General features: G+C 37.4%; 1 non-coding gene across 1 annotated transcript in view; it reads right to left on the bottom strand.

Annotated features, from left to right (window-relative positions):
- Positions 1-20,232, bottom strand: part of LOC110841059 (uncharacterized) — a 35,929-nt gene extending 15,697 nt beyond the window's left edge. Inside the window, exons 1-7 of the transcript XR_015534241.1 lie at positions 20,009-20,232; positions 16,702-16,873; positions 10,650-16,606; positions 10,098-10,208; positions 7,558-7,706; positions 6,435-6,566; positions 5,532-5,698 (exon numbers count right to left, since the gene is read on the bottom strand). This is a non-coding gene — a transcript (uncharacterized LOC110841059). The remainder of the gene's footprint in view (positions 1-5,531; positions 5,699-6,434; positions 6,567-7,557; positions 7,707-10,097; positions 10,209-10,649; positions 16,607-16,701; positions 16,874-20,008) is intronic.
- Between the last annotated feature and the right edge of the window lie 1,695 nt (positions 20,233-21,927).

Consider the following 21,927-nt stretch of genomic DNA (forward strand, 5'->3'; position numbering starts at 1 on the left):
TGATTTGAAGTCCCTCATTTAACTGAACACTTTCTGACAGGGACACTAATGCAGATACTGCCGACATTAACACACGGGTTGCAACCCGCTGGTCCATATACTACCAAACAGTGCCACCAATGTCACAACGTGGTCACATAAGAATACAAATCAGGCGCTCTAAGGAATAAACTTCAAAATTACAATAAATTAGGCCTATTCAAGGAGTCTCATATAGACTGTGTATTCTAAGGTTGTTACTCTCCCTGAAGATTTAGGCAGTATGTTCCTCCGACACGCTGGTAACCACCAACCCAAACTTACACAGCATCACATTCCAGAATACCATAATCTACATCGTCACCGTGTCTCAGAAACAAGCACGTCACTGGACTGCGTATAACCACAGACCTCCTCACCAAGAATGTTATCCCACTAGAGAGACGAACCAAGTACCTCCTGAATACAATACTAAATCATTCCCATTACACTATTGTCTGGTATCGTTTCAGGAAACTGTGCTAAACAAACGCCAAGAGGAAATGAATGTTTAAACACCTGGTAGTAAATTCAGAACCTCCCTGTATTGAATGACATCAGCTACCGATCATTAATTCAGCCCCTTGTTTTATTTGTTCGTTTGTACTTCGAGTGCACCAGGAAGCCTGAGTGATTTTTCCACCACACCCAAGAACTTTCCAGCCCTCGCCGATTCGTGCCGGGTGTAGAAGACTGCTCTTTATGACCCTCGCGTCTACTCTTACCTCCCGTGTTGTCCTATCATTACCCAGTGGCTGTCAGGCGCTACGCTATTCTTATTTGTACGCCATTAACGAACTGGGTCACGCTGTGCAGTACAGAACGTCGGGAAAAGAGGAAAAATACCTGGATATGACATTTTTAAAAATCACGCAAACCTGTGAGGAGATAAAAAAGGGTGGATTCATAATGGGAACTGGAACACCGAGATCGCATCGTCTATGCCAGTGGTATTCAACCTGGGGTACGCGAAGACATCTTAGGGGGTACGTGAAATTTTAAAAAAAAATATATATATTATTTTATGATATACACTGAATAATCAGTAATGTAAATTATTTAATTTATTTTAGATGTAGTTTATATACTATGTGTAACTTGAATTATACACCAACAACTTTGAGGTACAAAGTTGAAGAGAAATTATAACTGGGGGTACGCAAACAAAAAAGGTTGAATATCACTGGTCTATGCCATATGTTGTTCAACGGGTTAATGCAACAGGAGTGGAAAATTTTACTGCACTTTTATCAACGCTTTGAGATTCTGCATATGGGTACCTGACTGACCAAATTTTCATTTATTTCAGAACAAATCTGTTGTTACGAAATTATGTAATATACAGCAATGCTAGAGTTGTGGACCGCAGAAACCTGACAGTCCCCTGGATAGAGAACTCGGACTTTCGGACCTACTGCATCAATCATCAGGGCAATTCCTAAGACTTACAGCGCAACATTCCAGAAGACAGTCATCTTCATACTCACTGCCGTGAGAACCTGATATTTCGACCAGATAGCATTACTTCCTTGCGGTGAAGCGGCCAGACTAAGGCTAACCACTTTCTTCTGTCTAGTGCCAAGGTTTTGACAGCGTGGAGCTATAACTCCACTTCCCCATGGCACTAAGTCAAACAACAGAGACGTTATCACCATTACATCTTTCCATCTATGCCTAGAGCATCCAAGTGGTTTATTTCTCTCAAATTCGAAGTCATAATTTTACCAACATCACTGGTACGTGAGGTGTTTTTACCTTGGCGGTACTAATGCAATTCTCTCCGTGTCAAACACTACTCAGACAATGTAATGATAATGCTCGCTGTGGATACGGTTGGCATGCTTGCTTCTGGGGCTCCAGCTGTTTCAGGCGTAACTGTATTACAGTACTGTCATCAGGAGTAAGGTGGGATCCGCCCACGAAGTGTTTCCTCACTGATTAAGCCTTTAAAACCCAGTGGTAACACAGTTTTATAATCAACAACTCTGCATTTTGTCTACAGAATTATTTTATGGGTTTCATACGATTCGCATAGAGAACAATTAATTTCTTAAACAGGACAACTAACTAGTCTTGCCTAACTGTACATCGTTTTTCTTCTGACTACACTTTTTCATCCTTCTAATGTCTCCACCTGATCTTCTCACCATCCTACTTTACCAGGACAAGCTGGTAATGCCTGCGAACCCTCACAGCCCCTTCCAATTCCTCTTTTGTGTCACTCATTTGGCTTCAAACTATTAACTTTCCCAAAGGCGTTTCCTCGTTGCAACTGCCCCCATAGGGCCAGAACGTCCAAGACTAAACAAACTTAAACCCTTCATGACTGCGATCAAATCATATGGGCTTATTTCCGTTTCCATGTCTAATGATGATGTCGGTACGGAAATGTTCGTTTTCCGTTACGTACGACCATAGTGAGAAACATTCCTGCAGAAACGTCAATTTAAATTTAGCAATAGTAAAATTCATAATCCATATTTTCTCAAATGTAAGACACACCTCGTTTTATTATAGCGAGTGTTTAACAGCCTTTGTGACCATATCTCTTATTCTAGTCGCCACCGTGTCCTGTCCATCCATTCCTCGTTTAAAACATTTAAAACAATTTATCGTGTTTCAAGATCACCTTTTCCACGACCTCTCCTATCCTCTTCGCTAACTTTTTCGTGTATTATCAGTTTTATATCTGAAAGGTGAATCATCTGTTTTCGGCGCTAAGTTTAAAAAACTAGATATTGACTTATGGGTGCACGAGACGGGAAAAAAACTCATCCCACGATGTGACAATTGTCTCAATCTCTACGTTAGATACGTAAAAACTAATTTATAGGTTGTACGTTGGCGTTAATCACTCCACGATAAGTCGCGTCCTGACCGCCCCCAGCAGGGAACAGACCGAACCAAATATCATCTGGATAGGTCAAGAAAGAGGCACGGTCTGAAGCCAGCAGCATCAGAACTTGCTGTAGCCCATATAAAACCTTGACAGCTACAATTCTTTCAATGGAGATAAAAAAAACAACGAAGACCAATGGAATGCAGAAAGCCATTAAACAACGATTAACCCTGATTAAGTTATACGATCAATACAACATCTGTCAAGTTCAAGTGTACAGAGATCGACGACTTCAAGACACAACTGTGTACGAGGTGTGATCGGAAAGTTTCCAGACTGCGCCTATAAAAACCCGTACACGTATCTCAGGTATTAAATTCATCTATCACCCTCGAAGTAGTTTCCCTGGGAGTGAACACAACGATCCCAGCGCCGCTGCCAAGCCTGGAAGCATCCCTGGAAATCTTTCTTTGTCAGCCTGTCAAGCACCATCTGCGATTCTGCCTGAATCTCTTCTATCGTCTCAAATCTACTTCCCTTTAGCTGAATTTTCATCTTTGGGAAGAGGAAGAAGTCACACGGAGCTAAGGAGGGTGCGGGATGACGGCCATGGTGTTTGAGGCTAAAAACTGCCGAACTTTGAGGGCGGTGTGCGCTGGAGCGTTGTCATGATGTGTCGCATGTGGAGTTCTTCCTTTAGAATCAGCTGACAGGTCCCATAGCCCATCCCAACAATGTCGCACAAGTCGTTGATGGTACGACGTCGATCTTCGTGAATGGCCTGCCGAATCTTCGTAACATTTTCGGGCGTTGTGCTCGAAGATGGTCGTCCAGAACGCTCGTCATCATCGACAGAGGTTCGGCCATTTTTAAAACGTGAATGCCACACAAAAGTTTGTGCACAACTCAATGCGGTCTCCCCAAATGCTTGCTTTAGCATTTCATAGGTTTCCGTAGCTGTTTTGGCGAGTCATTGGCAAAATTTGATGCACACGCCATTCCGAAATCGCAGGAGGGTCGGTGTAATGCACTACCAAAACGCCGGTAACTAAGAAACAAATGCTAATTCGATGATGCCGGCTGGCACACTGATTCACTACGAATGTAGACCCAACCCCTTAACGGCAGAAGCTCATACTACATCCGGTTCGCCCTCTATTGACACAGTCTGGAAACATTCTGATCGCATCTCGTACCAGACACGGGAAAAACGTGTAAGTACAGTGTGGGTTCGAATAACGTTGGTCGAGCAGATTTTGGTTGATTATTCGTCGCCGACTGAATAAGTACCGCTGAGAGTTGACTCGTACAAGGCTTTATTACTAGTAAATAGTAATAAATACACTAGGTTTCTGTGTAAGGCTCTCACAGTGGCCGACTCTGACTGAAGTGCCGTCGTGAATACTGACTCGTAACAGATCAAAAAGCGTTTGATAATGCTCTTGCTGGTGTATATATTGGTCAGCAAGGGGGTATCCCAGGTACAATATGTGAACTTTGTACTCTGTACCGATAGGATTGTACTATAAGGTTTTAAAGTTTTTGTGAGTCTGTCCTCTGTCTGACACTTGCCTCACTCCCAGCCTTTAGCTGATGCTTATTTTCAAATGATTGTGGGGTGACAGTGTCAAAGTGTCACCGTTTCCTTTAAAAACAACCCAATTATCAGACGGGGATAGCATCGGTGAAAGTCCGAGTTACAAAACAGTATTCACATACAAGGCTTAATTAAATTTCTTATGCTGCAACTAGCAATTATTTTGATATACCAATATTATAATACTATACATATACAACAGCATTATTATATAGAAAAGAACTAATCTAACTCCCTGGTGGCAGAACCCGCAGGTTCAACACTGACAACAACAAAGCCTGCCATTGGCCACGATCCTGAGCCAACTCCATCCATTTGTCATTCTCACAGCCCACCTCCCTAAGATCCATCTTGATGTTGTCTCCCACCTCCTTCTTGATCTGCCACATGGTCATTTTCCAGGATTCCCTACTATAATCCTATATGCACCCATTGCCCCCCCATGCGTGCTACAGTCCAGCCCATCGGAGTCTCCTAGATTTCACTATCCTCACTACGTTGGGTGACCCATAAAATTCACGCAGCTCCAGGTCATGCAATATTCTAAATTCCCCACTTTTTTCATCCCTCCCAGGTCCAAATATCCTTCAAACACTTGTAATCTACGTTCTTCCTTTAAGGTAAGAGACCATGTTTCACAACCATCCAAGACAACCGGCAAAATTATTGGTTCATATATCCTGATCTTCACTGTTTTGGATAGAAAAAGAGATGATAGCAGTTTTTGAATTGACTAAAAGCGTTAATAGAAAAGAATAGTACATATTATTTAGAAGGACTTTAGGTTCTGAAATAGTTTTGCACTTCTTGTCAGCAGTAGTTTCTCTCACACAGAATAAATTGTTTTTAACACATGAACATTTGAATAGGAGACCTGAAGGGAAAAAATATTAATAAGTTTAGGACTGAGCTGGAAATCTTCAATTTATACGTTTACTGCCTTCAATTTAAAAATTGTTATTTTCTTTTCAAACAACATTTATAAAATAGCAAGTGGCTTTATTTCTACAATAAAAACTTACTGTGTATGATTATAACTGCTGTAATACTATAAAATATTAATCCAAGTGGACTCACCTACAACATGTTGACTCTCAGGTTCCTTAAACATGGGTCCCTGAGTCTTCTGTTGGGTTGCATTGATTTGATCCATCTCCAGTCTGATCTTGTTAAGAACGCAGTGTTCCTGATCCTTTTGTTCTTTTATCCGCTCCATCTGCAGCTGCTCAATCAACTCGGAACCCCTGCGTCAGACACATAAGTAACACTTTGCCATACATATTACATTACTTTATATGAACAGTAGTCTCGTAGCCTTCTGGCTCTTCCTAGATTTATAGATTTGTTATAAACTATTTGTAACTGTATTCATTATTTGTTAAAAATCAAGGTACTTTAGGTGTTCAGGAAGTTTTTCATTTCCCAGTCCAATCAGCTATCACTTCGTTCTTTAGTTTATATTTGCAGATGCCTTTTAGTCCTACAACTATTTTCAGTATATCTGTGTAATGTACAACTTTGGCTCTGGGGGTAAGCCACATCGGATGCTGTAGGTTTTACAACATTTTGTCAACAGTGCAGTCACCATCTTCAGGGTGAATGTGTATTGGGAGTTTCATGTAGTCTTATATGAACCAGGCAGTAAGTGGTGAGTGGAATGTGAAGGACCTCATTGACATAACAAGTGAGTGGCTGCTATCCACATGGTAACAAATACGTTGTTAAGGAAAACAGGTCATGAAAAAGAATTTTTTAAAGCCACATGGTAAGGAGAAAAGACGATGAAAGACATTTTCATGACCATGTAAACTGGGAAAGGAGATGATGCTGGATAATGTCTAGGTAGTTTGTTACTTTACTTCGAAACTGTGTTAATCATGTGAAGTCTGCAGTGTCCCTTAAAATATTATGTATGATTCATTACCACCATATGCTCATCAGATTCAGTAGTCTGAGGAGTTTCAAAGATAGGCAGCTTACCTGCATTTGAGCGTGAGGAAGTCACTGTCAAAGTAGTGCATCCGTATCACCGTGATCAGGAAAAAAGTAGGAATGAGCAGTTTAATGAACAGTTCACCGGTCTGGAATATTTCCATGCCAATATAATTTTGCCTGGGAGAGAACACATGAGAAATTGAGGTTTAAAACTAGCAAATCATGAAAATTAAGTTAAGATTGGGACTTATAAAATACAAAACAGCTTGATATAAAAATGTAAGTATTAACAAAATAAAGTTAAGATATGTTACCCATTAATAAGAACGATGTCTTGGAAAGTGTACAGAGGGTATGATGGTAAGATCCTCTGCATTCTAATATTATGGCTGTGTATGGAGATGTTTTCTTCCAGGTTAAGAGTCCCTTCATTCCAATACATAGAAAGCTGGTGCACTCCAAATAAATATGGATTGTGGAGGGATGAAGATCAGTGCTCCTGCTAAAAATGAAACCCTATTTATCCAGCCCATATACTGTCTCTTTACTAACAGAATAATCTTGGTTCATAACAAAAAGTTCTGGAAAAGCCTTGATGCATATTGCCCATCAAATGTTTCTAACCATCTTGTAAGGTTGCGTGGAACCATAAATTAACAATTATAAAATTCAATGAATCACTTTTGCATAACTTACAATAACAGACTCTAACCATGTTACATTTCTCGTTCAGATACAGCCTCAACATTTCACATAGTTAACATACTTGTAGTTTTCTCCTTTTTATTCTTCTTGTGGTCATAAAGTTAGGCCAGCAAACTACCTATTTCATCCTCAAGAATATGTGGTTTTCAACACATGAAAAATATTTCACACAACATGTTTAGTTATGTTTATGATTTATCTTCATACACAAACAAATGCAAAGATAAATTTTGCCTGACAACATGTTATATTTGTCAAAGATCAATTACCGCATAAAATTACAAGATCCTGCATTACGTGGTGTTAGGCGCTGCTTCCAACTCAGGATGTTTCTATGACTGCCATGCTGGCATTACCACAGTTAAATGAAACAGGGAAATTGAAAGTGGTGGCAAGATCATGCAAAATACAGGAAGTGGGGTAAAAGAATGTAAATTCAATTCAAATTAAAAATGTGACTTACAGTTCTTGAGGAATTCTAAGATAGTCTGTCCAGTAGGAGGGAAAATCATCGAACTGATATGAGTCGATCAGTAGCACTAAGGACATGGAGTAGATTATCACAGTCTGCCAGAACCCATACATAAACTTGCGCCATGCTTCATAAGAGAGCTAAACCAAAGAAAAAATCTCACAGCAATTTGCCATTACAGCAGTACCTGTATATTTATTTATTATTTGTTGTTATTTACTTTAATTGTGCATTTATTTATTCAATTTTTTATTTATGGTTTATTTAATGATGCTGTCAGCAAATTGGATAATATAGCACAAAAGTATATTAGTAACCATTTAACTGTTATGCAAGGAGCACTCTGACACTTGCATATAACACTGGCTTTGATATTAATTTATATGAAGTACATATTTCCCACTGTAAAGTTAAATCAAAGTACAGATATGCCACTGCACAGGATCCAAAATTACTTATTTATATATTCCATTAAATACATCATACAATTGTTCAAATAAATGTTGAATATGTTAACAGAGCTATACTTGTATGTTATGGACAAATATTTACATGATGGGCAATTAAAAAACTTGTAAATATGAGAAGAAAACTGAATTTCACGTAAAGTAGCAATTACACTGAACAGACACAGACAAGAATTTAATTCACCAGCCAACTTCTGCTTTAAATTTTAAAACCAAGTTTCATCAAAATTTAATTACTAGTTTTCAAGAAGGAGAGTTGTGGTTTGACAGATGGACATGACTTCTCCATCACACATTCTTTGTTAATAATACTTAAGGAAAGAAAATTATTTTTAAAGATAAGGAAGAGTGCCATATAGATAATGCGATATACAGTCATTTTAAATCCACTGAGACCTATCACAAACAGCATTATCGCTTCCACCCAAATCCATAATTTTGCCAGCACAATCTTAAAAGGTCACGCAACCAGTTCATGGCCTGACTCGACTGCTTGGCTTCCTGTGTATCTGAAAAACCTGTAACAACAATTTACCCAGGTTCTGAGGTTTATGCTAGAACCCTCTGCTATTACAATTTTCAGTTCTAAATATTATAATTCAAACATCCAACAAACAATATTTCTAACCACATACTTAACAGATGCAAACTGTTTTTGCTGTTATGTTGGACTTCTGGCTAATAATAGTGTTTACTTGTAGGTAGAAACCAACATTTCAGAGGAACATAATACCACCATCTTCAATTCTGGAGGCAGTCTTTCTGTGAAACACTGGTTATTATGCCTAAAACTCCACTTGCTGTCATACCCAGAAGACCAACACGAACATCTTCACACTACTGTTAGAATCTCAAATCTCAATGTCTTTCTGTTCAGTTCAGAATGCTTTATCTTCCTCTGCATTATCTGTCTCATTCCAAGGGAAGAACACACAATGAAAGTGTTCGCGAATGAAGTGCTGAAGAAAATATATGGAACAAACAGAATAGAATCAAGTGGACAATGAAGAAAATTACATAATTAGGAGCATCAATATCTGTACTATTACAACATTCATAGGAAAGATAAGAAATGCATACAGAAGTTTGATAGAAAACCTCAAACTAAGAAAACACTTGGAAGACAAAGGCATACATGGTATGATACTACAGTTGGGCACCGCTTATACGGCGGGTTAGGGACCAGACCCCCGCCGTAAAGCGAAAATCGCCAAAAAGCGGATCTTTGCCTTATTTCACTTGCAAATGCATATCAAAGCCTAATAAGATGTTACACTATCATATAGTAAGTGCACAATAGCGCTAGGCCTAAGAAAACGATATGAAAGTTAAATGAATGTCAGTAATACACACATTGTCCTCAGCTTATAGTGATTGGTGAATATAAATTTGAAAACTGATATGCTTATAGTAGGAAGGATGAAGGAGATGGCACATCTTCATCATGTGACTCTTCAACGAATCCTATTCGTTTTGGTGATGGTTCGGAAGCCATAGACATGCCTTGTTCACGAAGTTTAATCATCTCTAACTTGGCATTTAAAGTAAGAGGCTTACGACTCCTCTTTTTATCGCTACTACCCTTAGACGCCATTGTAATTACACTGTAGTAACACAAAAATATTATATAAATATACAGTTTGTAATAACTGGAAAATTGCCAGAAATACGGAGAGACGCGTAGCGCACAAAAGCTGTAAACAGACTGAATCAGCGACGAGAAAATGGTGCCGGACGCACTTCTCTGACTCAGCTGTTGAGCGCCGTATTAGCGGATCGCCGAAAAGCGGGGCCCTACTGTACTAAGATACAGCTTAAAGAAATAATGTCTTGAGGGTGTGAGCTGGTTCAGGATAGTATCTAGTGGTGGGCTTTTGTGAACACATTAATATCAAATAAAGGCATTTCTTGGCAACTATCAACTTTTCAAGACTGACTGAGCACCATGGAGTTCATTACCTCCACAATGAAAATCACAAATGTAATTACAATACAGCCACAAGTTCATGCAGTGGTCCTCATGTCCACATTCTGTACATCATGAAACAACATGTTACATTTTACCTCTGGTTGTAAAGGTGCAGCCACGTCTTCCAATGCAGATGTGTTACGTCTCTCAAAGCGTTCTTGCATAAACTGACGCAAGGTAATCCAGAAGAAAAGTGTATATAAACTCTGAAAAATGAAAATGTCAAAACTGCCATCACTTGAAAGAAGTAATGTCAGTGGTCAAAAGAATAGATGATTTAAACGTGTCCATTACAGGCAACTCTCGGTTTACGAACATTCGCTATAATGAACGTCACAATTCATTCAAAATTTCTGTCGCCAATAGATCCTTATAAAACGAAATGAACATAATTGTAAGATTTAAATATTTTTTTCAAAAACTTACTTATTACAATAATTATAATATGATAATTACACTGAACTGCTCTTGGTTAATAAAACTAACCTAGAAATTTTCTTTATTTCTATTTTGTAACTCTTTAAGTTTCTAATTAAAATTAACAAGTACAATATCATGATTTATTATTCTTTTATTATTTTATTTTACGTTACGTAAAGTCTACAATAAACCATAACACATACATTATAATAAAACGTATTGCATACCCTTCACGCACGTTAATACGTTTCAACACTTTATACAATGGCTTCTGCCTCGACACCTGATGCAAGATATACATAACAAACATCTTGGAACTCGTTCATAAACGGAGAGTTGTCTGTACTGCGCTGAACAAAACGTCTTCCATTGTCGTAGTTGAACTCAAGATAAATTACGCAAGGCTACACACTACCGATTTTGGTTGTATCCCGCGAAGTAGTGAGCAATTTTAACTGACACGTTCGTTCTGCAAGCGGGGTTGGTAGCGGCGGAAGGCGGGTCAGTGCGACCGTCGTAACATGCGGGTTCTGTTGTTGGTTTAAATCGCGTTCTCGCTTCTGAGTTTCAAATATCCATAGCTACATAACCTTTCTGAATGAGACCATGTTCATATGACATTTTACTGGGAACAGTGACAGAAATTAGATCCCGAAGCTTCGGCATGAAGTTGCCAGGTTTTAAATCCTTGCCAGATTTGCATGGCATGCATAAAAAGTGTGAACTGTGACTGCTTATAATCACTACAACAAAAATAAAGAACTTGAAATTTTCAATGTCTGAAATAAATTAGTAACACCTTTATACAGCCTACCAAAATCCTACTCCAACCCTTAAGATGGAGGCAGCATGCTGTTCTGAAAGAGCATAAGTGGCATAATATTTCACAGTGCAACAACATGAGACCACTAAATGAAAATGTAGTGGCTTTAAATGTCCTTTGTGTAGAACACTGAAATTTCTTTTAAACAGATTTTATGGCTCTTACTGTTGCACCTTAAAGTGAATCAGACTGTATCTTTATTAAGCGTGGATACAACTTACTGCCCATAAAGGCCGAAACATGTAAGGTAGTAAGCAATGTTAATATTAAAATAATTTTGTCTCAACATGCGATACCAAGAATAAATTTCTGCCAGCATTACTAAGACATGATGGTGGTAAGGTGGCATGTGGTGATACACTTAAATATTAAGAAAAGGTTTTGTTGGACTAAAAACATGTGCACCACAAACAGTCACATTTCATACTTTAAGAATCCAGTACAAGAATGTGATTTCTTTTTAACATATTTTTCAAATGCTACAAAAACATGTTTAAAAATTCAAACTCGTACTTAAACCTCAATATGGCATTTATTTTCACATATTAATGAAAACTAATGGTTAAAGTCATGGTATTCTTCCACCCATACATGAGTGATCTTTTTATGCATGAAGAAACAATTTCAGTCAAACCTGGAGCCATCACATTTTTTCACTGGACCCTTCAACTGCCAGAGATGAACACATGAGCGGGACTATAGTGACATCAGAAAACTTTTCTGAGTTGGTTCTGACTTGGAATTAAGGAAACCCACATGCAATGGAAAGTACTTCCAGCAACATTCCAGTATGTAAATAGACAGACACAGGATTCTGTTTTCTTACAAGAAGAATGTAAAAAAAAAAAAATCCAACATGATTGTTATTTACCACAAAAAAATTCAGATTAATTTTCATATTGTTATCACAATGAACAACGCTTAAGGGACAAAGTGTGTCTCAAGTTGTTTTAGTTGCCAAGTTACTTGGAAAAAGAAAATAAATTCAATGGGACATGGGAATAAGAACAGGTAATTGGACACCATTCACAAGAAACACATAAGAAAGACAAGCGTGAACTCTTTGTTATGGTGACATAATTTGAGGCAGAAGACAGAGAAAATGTAACAGCAGGATAAATAGTAAAAGAAAAGATACATCATTAAGCTAGCAAGACGGAAACAGTGAATTAAAGGACAACAATCCCTTGATGGTTAAAGGGAATGCAATTTATGGGACGGGGAAAGAATTGACAAAATAAATTCTGCTAAAATCAGAACCATTCAGACTGTGGAAAAAAGGAGTTAACAGGAATTCAACTTGATGAGAAGATAAACAATGCTATGCTTCTTCTGAAGCGTAAATAACGTCAACTTTTAAAGAAAGACAAAGAATAAACAGATTTTCTAGGAAATGATACAAGACTGAGAAGAAGAAAGAACCACTTTAAATCCTAACAGTCCCCAAATTCACAGCTGTGGCTCCACAAAATAATATTGATGTAAATAAATGCCAAAGCTGCCCTCATTCTTAAGTAATGCACAAGTTGATTGGACCGTTTTTCTTTTCGGAAAAGACTAACCGGACGTTCATACTTGGGACATGCTGGAGCTGTATGCGCTGCCCCAATTACTACCTCAAACTATCCTCCAACAAGATGGGGCGCTGCCACTTTTCTGCCACCATGTTAGGAATCACCTGGACAGAGAGATGGATCGGCAGAGGTGGACCAACCGCTTGGCCTCCTAGGTCGCCAGATTTAACCCCATTGGATTTTTTCTTGTGGGGTTATGTGAAGAACATTGTCTACCAGGTTAAGATCAACGACCTTCAACACCTGAAAGCCCGCATAAGGGACACTGTGGCTACGGTAACACCAAACATGCTTAAAGCAACGTGGAACGAGGTCGACTATTGTCTGGATATTTTCCGTGCCACCAGGGGAGCCCACATTGAAATTTACTGAGAAAGTTATATACTCACAATTTTTTTTGATAGTTTCCCTTTGTAATGGTGTAACCCATAAATGTGTATAATCAGTTTACTAAACTCAGGTTATAAGATATATTCCAACATCATAAAGAACAAACTTTACAAATACTACAAAGAAAAGTTGGGAGAAGAACAGAACGGATTTCGAAGAGGACGCTCATGTTGTGATAGCTATTTCCCTTTAAAAATATTAATAGGAAAAATCATGGAATTTAATATTGAAACCCATTTAGCTTTTATTGATTTTTAAAAGCTTGAGAATGTTAATAGGAACATTCTTCCAGACATTCCAGCCACTGCTAACATACCTGATCGAATAATTCATGCTATACGCAACATATATAATAACGACAAAATTTCAGTAAAAACAGACTCTATTCCATCTGAATGGAAATAAATTAACAAAGGAGTAAGACAAGGCTGTTGCCTCTCCCCTCTTTTATTTATAATCTATATGGATGCAATTATCAAATGCTAGAGAGGGGGAACTCTGGAGGAATACCAATAAACAGAAACGTGATCTTAGATACACTACTATTCACAGATGACCAAGTACTTATTGCCAAATCAGAAGATGAACTACAGCGTGCAATATATAACCTGCAAAAGAATGCCTCAGATTTTGATATGTCAATATCTACTGAAAAAACTAAAATTATTGCAATTTCAGGCTAAAACCCTGTCAGTAGCAAAATCTGTATAAACAATAAAACTCAAGAACAAGTCAACACATTTAATTATTTAGGCTGCAGCCAATCTTATGAAGGTGAGAAAGATATGACCTCAAAAATATTAAAATTTAAACAAACAACCAGATTCAGAAACCAAGTCTTAAAACCCTCCTTAGTACAATAACATACAAGATTAAACATTTACAGGTCTCTAGCAAGACTGGTACTATTGTATGGAAGTGAAGTCTGAACACTTAGAAAAGCGGATGAGAAAAGATTGCAAGCAGCTGAGATGAAATTTATGAGGAAAACTGCTGGATTTACACTTTTGGACCACAAAAGAAATTAAGAAAGACTAAATTGAAAGTCAAACCAGTCTCTAAATTTATTCAGAATTATCGTGCCAATTGGAAAGATCACACTGAAAGAATTGACTCTAATAGAATCCCAAACCAACTTTTGAACTACAGACCGAATAGAATGAGAAGCCTGTTATGTTTCTTTATGCGTTTTGTAACTTGGCATTTCACACTTTAGCTTGAATGTATAAAATTTTTAGATTATCCTTTTATCCTTTCCTAGCCATTCAGTTTTCGTTAACATAAATACATTTTGTGAAAACCAAGACAGTTTTTACATTAAGATTTTTAAATCTCTCAGTAGAGTAAATTTGCTGTGAATCCCTCCTATTTTGAAGAAATGGGACAGTGGACCCCAAGATACTGTTTTTCCATAGCCTCACCACTGCCTTAAAGTGACCCTGTATGGAAGGCATGATAATTGTTCATAATGGTTCCATCTTTCGCATTTTGTACTTGTAGTCTGAGCATGTAATAAAATATGTTTGTTCCTTGATGTGAATGAATCTGATCTCCTTACTTGTTGTATGTGTAATTACTCTCAACCTTTTCCTTTTTTATCATGAGTTTTACTTTCTATATATATTTTTACTTTTAGGCATTTAGGCACAACTTGCTAAGATTTGAGGTTTTCACGGCAGTGATTCTGAAGATGGCCGTCTTCTTGGTCGTTGCACTGTATAGCCCTGTAGAAGTTTATCGACATTTCGGGTGTGTTTGCCGCCTCCATCATCAAGGCGATTGCCTTGATGGAGGAAGGCAGGGACCTCTGAAACACCGATTACCTTCTACCAGACTACACAGTGCAACAACCAAGAAGACAGCCGTCTTTGGGCACATTTTGTGTAGAAATGTTTTGTTGAATTATGCAGAGTGAATGTCAAGTGTCTTCAAATAACTTATGTTATGCAGTCCCACACAACACTTATTTACCAGTGTTTGTTTATTACGCATTCTTTGCACAGAGTGGATAGCCAGAACGCATTATCAGTTGGTTATATCTGTCCGTAAGTCCAATCAATTCAACTCAAGAAGCACTGGATGTATCTGGATGAAAATTGATGTGGCAGTTGTGCCATTCTACACAACGTAAGAAACGTATTTTGAATATCCTACGGGTGGTGATGATGAAATGACAAGCGAGGAAAGTCATTATGCAGACACTGAGATATTGCAATCTGGTGGCCTAAGTGAGAACTATCGAACAATTGGGATTTAATACTTCGTTCTAAATGTAGGCTGAAAAGAACACACGAGGATATTTTGTGTACTCCTGTACGGAATACAATGTCCGAGCTTTTTTTAACTACAGCAAGACTTCACCACTTCCTTTATTTCTTCTTTTTCTTTCCTTCATCATTTTGTCATTCCATGATATCATTTTTAAAGTTTACTGTACTGCATTACAATGTTTCTGTAAATGCCATACACAAAAAACCAGGAAGTGGCTTGTAGTCTGTTAATGCAATGCATATGTTTCGATTCTTCTATATTTCCATATCAAGCGTCTGAAAGGAAAGCGGCACAAAAGAGTTCAATATATTTTGCTCGACTGCATAACAAAAAAATTCGAAGGCCTGAACATTCACCTTAACAGTTATACTGCACTTAATTCTAACATAAATGTAACACTGTATAAAATATTTTAAAAACTGTTAAATATAAAGCCTTAAACCTGGATAGATCCTAGTTCCTTTTTATATTTTTTACTACATAACTTTCTTATATATATGTAAAAAGAAGTTTCCTAATAAAAACGTTTGTTGCTATTTGTACACCATTCTCATAAGATACTGAACCTACATGAAAATTGCATCACTGCACTCTCCAGAAAAACTGAATTACTTAAATATTTCTGAAGCCCTATTTCGCTGATGTGGTTCTCAAATAAGCAACCAAGACCCAGATTATGTTGTCACAAAAACCACATGATTTTAATATTTTGACACCCGGCAAACTATTCACATCGCAAGAATTTCTTAACGGAACCAATTCTCAAATTCAGTACACATTACGCAGTTTTTAAATGCTTTAAAATCTGTCTCAGCCTGAATTTTGATGTAACTAGAGCCCTCTTCAGTGTCCTGAGCATTAGCAGCAATAATCTGAGGTAGACTGCCACACATTCTGCAGATTTCTCCATCTGTTGGCTATGCAGCCATGGTTCTGTGGTACGACAAAATGTTCCTGCTTCCCTACTTTTCGGTGGGACTGGTGTCTGTTCCCTGTTCTTACAGCGACCAGCAGATGGGGACACTGTACCTGGAGCTGCTACACCAGTTGCACCATCACGCGCAGGACACCAGTAGCTATCAGCTGTTTTCATACCTTTGGTCACACTCCGATGACCACTGTTCCCCTGGAACCAACATTTTAACAAACATGTTTCACAATAGTGAAAACGAAGCTCTTTACAAACTGGAATGAAACTCGTTTTTATATTGCAGACTATACCTCGTATGGTAGGTCCCTGTCACCCAGCATGGCCCGTCCTCAGGTTGTGGATGAACAGCCTCCAGTTCTGGAGGTTAGCTGCGAATATATTGATTTGGCAGTCGCAGACAGCCGATAAGGGGTCGTACTCCAAATTGGGAGCTGGGCGTGAGGTCAACAACGTTTCACCATCCTGTCACATAAAAATTCTGCTTGGAGATTTCAGTCCAAAAACTGAGAGAGGATATTTTCAAACCAACAAGAGTCCATATGAAATTAGTAATGACAATGGCGTTAGAGCAGAAAACTTTGCTAAACCAAAACATCTAATTGTAAACAGTCAAAAATGTTTACATCATGATATTCATAAATATACTTGGACATCCCTATATGGTAGTACACACAATGTGCTTTAGCAGACAATAGAAGGCAGACAAATATAATTTATACGAGGTCAATCAGAGGAGCAGATTTTGACACTGACCATTATCTGGTAGTGGCAAAAGTGGGGGAGAGGCTTTCAGTAAGTAGACGAACTAAGCAAAATTTCAACAGAGAAAGATTTGATTTAAAAAAAACATTAAATTACGGAGAGGTAAAGAAGCAATGTGAAGTTGAAATTTCGAATGGGTTTCAAATATTAGAGACAGATAAAATGATGAAAGTGTGTATATCAACAGAGAATGCGAAAATGTCAGAGACTGTATCGAAATTTCATCCAAGGAGAAACTAGGATCCTACAGGAGAAAGCAAAATAAACCATGGCTTGAAGAAGAATGTTCAAAATTAATCGATCATAGGAGGCAAACAAAATTTCAATGGTTGCTGGACCCAAACTAATAAGGACAATCTTTGTAATGTGAGAGGTGAAGCTAGAACAACTTTTAGAAATAAAAAAGGGAATATCTGAAAGGCAAAGTTATTGAGCTGGAGACAAATAGAAAGAACAAAAATATCAGAGATCTGTACAGAGGCATAAATGATTTTAAGACAGGATATCAACCTCAGAATAAACTGGTAAAGGATGATAATGGCAATTTACTTGCAGACCCAATCAAAATTTTGAATAGGTGGAAAAATTTCTCTAACTAGCTTTTAAATGTTCATGAGACTGATGATGTTGCAAAGATTAAAATATATACAGCTGAACTGTGGGTGCTAGAACCTAGTTTAGACAAAGTTGAACTAGCCATTGGGAAGTTGAAAGTTATAAATCTCCAGGTATTGATTAAATTCCAGCAGAATTAATTAAAGCAGGAGGCAGAAAGTTGCATAAGCTTATTCAGGTAATTTATGATAAGCAAGAGATGCCACAAGAATGGAAGGAATCCATAATTATTCCTATTCATACGAACGGGGACAAGACTGAGCGTGGTAATTACCAAGGAATTTCTCTCCTATCAACCTCATACAAAATTCTATCAAACATTTTTCTGGTGACATTAACTATTGGGAATCATCAGTGTGGGTCAGATGTAACAGATCAACAACTGATCAGATCTTATGGATATTAGAGGAAAAAAATAAGAGTACAGTGGGAATGTACATCAATTGTTCATAGATTTCAAAAAAGCCTATGACTCTGTTAAGAGAGAAGTGTTACATAATATTCTCATTAAATTTGGTATACCAATCAAGGTAGTAAGTCCAATAAAAAAACAGCTTAAATTAAATTAAAAAATTGCAAAATTCCTGTAAGTAAATATTTATATGAGCAACTTTCCACCAAGAACTGTCTAAAACAGGGAGATGCTTTGTCTCCCTTGCTCTCTTTAACTTTGCACTAGAATACACCATCAGGAAAGTTCAAGATAGTCATGAAGGTTTGCAGTTGAATGGGACACATCAGCTACTGGCATATGTTGATGATGTTAATTTATTGGGAGATGATATAAAAACAATAAAGAGGAACAGAGAAGTTTTACTAGAGGCTAGTAGACAGGTGGGGCTAAAGTCAATTCAGAAAAGACCAAGTGTGTGTTTGTATCTCATCAGCAGACAAGCAGGCAGAATTGTCTTAAGGTGGCTAATGAATCCTTTGAAAGTGCGACAAAGTTAAAATATTTGGAAACAATCTCAAATCAAAATGATACTCATGAGGAAGTTAGTAGGAGACTAAATTTTGGAAATGCTTGCTACCTTTCAGTTCAAAATAATTTGTCTTCCCGTCTGATTTCTAGGAACCTGAAGATTAAAGTATACAAAACAATAATTTTGCCTTGTTGTTTTTTATGGGTGCAAAACATGGTCTCTCACTCTAAGGAAGGAACATAGATTGTGTGTATCGGAAAGGGTGTTGAGGAGGATATTCGGGCCTAGGAGAGATGATGGGGTTTAGATAAAACTGCCCAGGATAGGGTTCAGTGGTGGGCTATGGTTAATTCACTGATGAACCTTTGAGTACTGTAAGCCATTTAGTTAGTTTGTTATGGATTCTTTCAGGAATTTCGAGGTGGAAGCAACACCATTCAGTATGCAAAAACAAACTTATGCAAAGACGTTAGATTGCTGATGTTTTCTGATGAGTTTCATTTCCTCTTGAAAGGTGAATTGTCATGTCATAAGAAGAACAGCTTCCAGCATAATGAGAAGTACAACTTAATCTCTAAATTCTCCTTGAGGATCTCAAATATCAGCTTACTAATATGTTACATTAAAGTCACGATCGAATCCTAGTATTGACAAAAACCTGTGTTGCATTATCCAATTACGGAATGAAACCATACCTCAATTCCCCCACGTCTTCATAGCATGGTGCTTAGTTAAGCATCACAGATAAATTTGCATTGTCTTTATAAGTTTAAAAAAATTGATGCATATCTGAACTTAAAATTATTACACAGATTGATTTACACTGCCTGCAGTATCTTATTCATAATTTTCTAAAAAAATTATCATTTGAGAGAGAATTGTTGTATAACCTACTAGTCTCTTCTCACATTTCAATAATTTATACAAATCTTATATTAAACATTTTTAAGTGTGTTGCTTGAATTCACATCTCAAGACCAAATACAGATTATGATGGAACAGAGATAATTCAGTGTACATTATCCTCCTGCAAATTTCAAACACGAAACGCGATTTTGTGTAGGCCTACATATAGCAGCATCCTTCACCTAAACATAAGCCCAACACAAAATAAACAGAAAAATAGTGAATCTGGATTCAAACCCACCTTAATCTCTAACAGCAAAAATAACCCTTCATAATAACACGTTTCATATTGTATTAACATAATGCACACTGCAAGACTCTGGAATCTTCTACTCCACAAGAGATGGTGAATTTTATGCAGCACGCGATTGTGCAAACAATTCATATTTACCCAATTCTCGACCGACATTTTTAAGCGTTCGTAAAATAGAAGCCAACACAATAAGTACACACAGTCACTTAAATAATAATCTGTATCACAGTTGCCACACTCTATTACAATGAAAATCATCCACACTAAATACAATCTATATTTTATTACGACATAACTATCTTCCAACACCAGGCTACCAAGTCACGAGTATAAACGGATGCAGCTACGCGGAACAAGGAGCATCGTGCCAACCAAAGAGAACCAAATGTACATATTTAAAATATCTGCCATAAATTAGTTTCATTTTTTCAGAAAAGTACATTGTAAACTAATCGTGAAATAATTCTTAAAAACGATCTTCACTCTACTAATTTCATGCATTGTATGCCTTCACACATCAGTGAGGCTCAGCTAACAAAAGTGGTGCACCAAACTGGAAGTTGGTGAACCTGGCTGTATAACACAAACTTAAGATGGTGATATGCCGCATATATTCGTGTATTTTTTCAGACAGTCCTACCCAATGGACTCATTTTTCCATCTAAAGACACAAAGATTACAATATGAAACACTACATTTTTAACTGTTGCTTAGTATAGGCCAATATTAAAAAATATTTTAGGGAAGTAAAACGTGGATTGGAATGGTCTGGTGCAGGGTAGGGACTGGCTGAGCTACAGCAAACTAGACAATCATTTTCATAAAGAGAAGACAATACCTTGACTAGCCGAGCCTACCAGCAGCTTCTCAATGGCTGTGCCCTATGGAATATATTGCTTGTTAAATATACAAAAGTACTTTTTTACTATTTTCTTGCGAATAAAAAGCAATTGCACTCATATTTTTTGGTGGTTGTTGCCAATTTGAACCTCATACAAATGATATCCAACCTTGTATACAGTCTTCCTACCTTTAATATTACAGAAATAGATTAGTAAATGTCAACGATGGACGTGCTAAATCAGGGTTGAATGTGGTTTTGATGAGGAGTAAGGTATCATCATGACTGGTCCCTTTTCTATTATAAACAGAATGCCTCTTAAAACTGGATACACTTGCCTGTTAACTATCACAACTTGAATTCATACATTCCACCATACAACACACTCACTCATAATTTATCAAATACAAATAAATGTTCATAAAGCTTAATGTACTGCAACCTCAAAAACCTCAAATTAACCTGACCCAAATTTTAAACTGCTTGCCTCAGTTTATTTATGAACTATTCATATATTATAATTTCTTAAAGTTGGTTCCAAAATTCTTTTATAGTCATAAATTTGATTGATTTATGAAGAGACATCTGCTCTGTTTAATAACTGGTATCCAAACATGTGTATGTTTAAAAATCTTGGAAGACCACAGCTTCTAAAACAACCTTCTCAGTTTCTGATTTGATTTAAAATTCCTCACAACTCACTGGAAGATTTCAGTCAGTCCCTTCTACGTATGAGGCTTCACCCCTCAGAGAACATCTCTGATAGGCTGGCTTCTCACAATGTACACTTTTGACTGTTGAAATCAAGGAAAGCCCTTTATCCATTTTCCTTTAAGTATAGTTTAGCCAGTCTGTCACAGCTGAATCAAATGGCAGGTCGAACTTGCATGCGATGGGTTTGTAACTGTGTCCTTGACTGCTAGCTCTGTGCAATGTATACACTTTATAATCCTATATAAAAATATCCAATAATACCGCAGAAAAATGAGTTACAAACAGAAAGAAACATGATCCTGGAAGAACTCATACTCTTCCATTCAATACATTCATCAATGCATAAATTATAATGTAATAAGTACGCAATAAAGGAAAGGGTGTTATGTTCATGGGTTGTCACCATAAGACATATGTTACAGTCATGACCAAAGAATCACCACATGATGACAGTGTCTTCCTGAATCACCAGAATTACTGAAGATGCCTGTAATTGAAACTT

The sequence above is a fragment of the Zootermopsis nevadensis genome, unplaced genomic scaffold (genome assembly GCF_977971745.1).
Source record: "Zootermopsis nevadensis isolate Lab colony 2312 unplaced genomic scaffold, Znev_1.0 Znev_ptg000008l, whole genome shotgun sequence".
In the NCBI taxonomy this organism is placed as follows: domain Eukaryota; kingdom Metazoa; phylum Arthropoda; class Insecta; order Blattodea; family Termopsidae; genus Zootermopsis; species Zootermopsis nevadensis.